The following is a 3637-nucleotide window of genomic DNA, read 5'->3' on the forward strand; positions in this document are numbered from 1 at the left end:
AAGTGCCCTGCCATTTTACTCATGGTAGCCTGAAACTCCCTTTATATGTACTTTCTATTCTCTATGACATAACTACTACCTTAAGAAGAGCAGTGTCACTAAGATCTTTGTTTTTTTGAGGGGAATGCACTTCTGACATCAGCCACAATCATCCATGTGTCTGGAAAAGTGTATTTAGAGCCTACTATATATAACCAACCATCTACAGGTGATTTTCTAGTTCTGGGTTTGAGCCAAGCAGTTGGAAAGTGTCATTTTAAGTTTATGAAATCACTTAGGGGAAAGATATGTCATGTTCATGAATGAGAAAGCTCAGTATCAGGAAAGAAATTTCACCCAAGCTCATTGTGAATCAAAAGCACATTCAAAATTGCAGCTAACATTTGTCACTCTGGTACACACACCTGTAATTTCACCGTTCCAGAGACTGAGGCAGGATATCATGAGTTTGAGGGCAGTTTGAAGTGTCTCAACAAAACAAAACTATAGCAAAAATTTCAGGAAATGGACAAGGTATTTCTAAAATTGATATCAAAATAAATAGGATCTAAAATGGAGCACACTTGAAAAATAAAAAAAATAGAAGATTCAAACTATCTGAATGTAAGACTTATAAACGGATAGTAATCCTATAGTAATCAAAACCACATGGACTAGCATGGAGACAGAGAAATAAATCAGTGGAACAGAGCAGGGGTTCCAGAAATAAAATGTCACATATTGATTCACCTGATCATCACCAAAGCACAAAATCATTTCCTTAGAGAAAAAAAAAATGGTCTTTTAGGTTCATTGTCCTTTTCACACCTGGATATCCAATTTCAATGAAACAGAAAGACACAGTGTCATCTAAATCTTATACCTTGTAAAATAATTTAAACAGACCATAGACCTAAATGTAAAACCTAGGTCTATGGAACTGCTAGAACAACATAAGAAACATTTGTAAGCTTAGATTAGATATGACATCAAAAACATGATTCAAAATATGTAAGATTAGCTGCATCCAAATTAAGGACTTTCTTCAAAAGATATTTATAATTAAGAGGATAAAAAATGGCAAGTGGGGCTGGAGAGATGGCTCAGCAGTTAAGAACACTGATTGTTCTTGCAGAAGACCTGGGTTCGAATCCAGGTACCCACATGGCAGCTAACAATTGTCCATAACTCCAGTTCCAGGTGATCTGACAGTCTCTCCTGTTCTCTGCAGGCACTGCACGACATGGGTGCACTTACCTACATGCAGGTAATACACGCATACACATAAAATAAAAATAATAATAAGTTAAAAAATGCAAGTATAGTCTGAGGAAAAACATTTTGAAAAATGATATGTGTGACAATGACTTTTAAACAGGATATATAAAATATGAGGAAGTATACACTGGATGATACCATTTGTATGAGATTATAGGAAATCTATACTATGTATGGCAACAAAAAAATCCCTATAGTGATAGCCTGGAGTGGGGTCAGAGTAGTGGGGAGGGACTACAAAAAACATTCAAAGTAAAGCATGTACTTATTATTTTAATTTTGTTAATAGCTTACATATATATATATATGACAAAGTTTTCCAATATACTTTAAGCATGAAGTTTGCTTTATGTTTAGTATACCTCAACATCATCTATCCAAAAGAATTAAAGTTTTATAAATGTAAGATAGAAATTGTAATCATAAATAGATATATTAATGAGCTGTGTCTGGGCTAGGCTTAGATCAACTGATTGCACTATTGTTCTGTGTGAACTGTTAATAACTACTTACACATTCAGACTTTGACAAATACTAACAATTGGGGGAGTCATTGTAATTTGGATAATCTGGTATAAAGAGCCAAATATAATACTACGTCTTAATCTGCTCCACTGGTGTTATATTGCTATGATAACTGGAGTTATGGAAGAACAGCCGATGCCCTTAATCAGTGATCCATCCCTTCATCCCCCTGAATGTTATTTTTTACAATACGCTTTAAGACAATTTCCATGCCAATACTTGCACTGCAGTGATGAGGAATATTTCAGGAAATCCCAAGCTTATGCTGTTACAGTAACAATAGCAGAAACAACTTTTGATATTCACACAAATTGCAGTGTCATTTAGACGGCGATGAAGACTTGCCTGCATCAGAACAGCAACTGCACTGTGGGTAGTGGTGAAGACCCTGGTAAGAACATGGAGTATGAAAAGATGAGTCCTCCTGCAGCCCCCACCCCAGGAGGTCACAGGGAGGAAGGACTCTCCAGAGCAGGACTGAGAAGCTCCTGTTCAGCATGCAGACTGAGACCATCAAGACGTGCTTTCATCATGTTTCTATTGTGACAAATTATTATGAACTTAATACTGATTTGTTATTTTAGCGTTCCATAAGTAAGAAATCTGAAATGAGCTACAGGGAGGCAATCTTCCAGGAAACGGCCTGACTTTCCTAGTTTTTAGGGACTATTTATATTCCATGATAGAAAGTGCTCTTGTGTAAATGGGTTTACTCCAATCTCAGTTCCTTCATTCTCTCCTTTTATCTCCCTCTGAGTTTTTGCAGTCCCTCTTTCCCTTATAAAGACTCTTAAGATGATATCAGACCCAACCGAAAAATTATTAATATTCTCATCGACTCAAAATCTGTGGTTTAAGCTGGGTCTGGCACAGTGGGTTTACAATCCCAGATGCTTGGGAGACTGAAGCAGGGGACTGCAATTTCAAGGCCTGTCTGGGATCCTAAGTGAGTTCACGTCAAGCCCAGACAACTTTGCCTGTCTCAATATATAAAGTTAAAGGAGGACTTCATATTTTGCATCAGTGGTGTGGTACTTGCCCAAGGTTCAATCCTCAAAGCAAATAAAATAAAACAGTTCTTAATTGCCACATCTGTAAAATCTCTTTTGCACATAAGTTTACATGTTCCCAAATTCCAGGGCTTTGGGTGTGAACATCTTTAGGTGACTATTGCTCTGCTTAGCACTAACAGATAGATTTCAGGCAGAGGGGCAAGGAGAGATCAATGGAGCTGTTTGTGAAATAATTGAAAATGAAGAGTTTGCTACATTTCAATCCATATAGTAACATATTTTATATTTTTCAATAGTGAGCTCATGTGGCTTATCGGAAGCTTTGGTTAGAGACTTTGTTCTTTAAAACTGAGTCCATCAAGAGGGACATGCAGGTGTTTGAGAATGCAGTTCACTTGTTTAGAAAAAGACGAGTCTATGCTGAAACGGACATATAGTATCAGGGTCCACAATTTCCTCTCTGTGATTAAAGGAAAGTGTTAGTTATTACCAGAATACATTGCATATTTCAAAATGAGACTTTCTTCCCATTAATACATAACGTTGTGACCAACTTATTGGCATTTTTATTCTTTACAGATAGCAGCAGTTTCACTCGTATGAAATGCTATGCCCTACTTTTGATTTAAAGTTAGGTAGACAAATAACAAACAGGATGTAATATACATTAAGATAATAATAAGTTGGCTGTGGCTTTGGGTATCATATTGGAAGTCAACTAAATTCATCCTACACTTTCTGTCATCACCATTAGCTTCTTTCCAGTGTCCATGAGGTCAAACTCAAGTTCTCCAAAAAGAAAAACAAATAACATTTACAAGAAGCAAATAGCAGGCACTCTG

The sequence above is a fragment of the Nannospalax galili genome, unplaced genomic scaffold, assembly GCF_000622305.1.
Source record: "Nannospalax galili isolate Female #2095 unplaced genomic scaffold, S.galili_v1.0 scaffold95, whole genome shotgun sequence".
NCBI classification, from domain to species: domain Eukaryota; kingdom Metazoa; phylum Chordata; class Mammalia; order Rodentia; family Spalacidae; genus Nannospalax; species Nannospalax galili.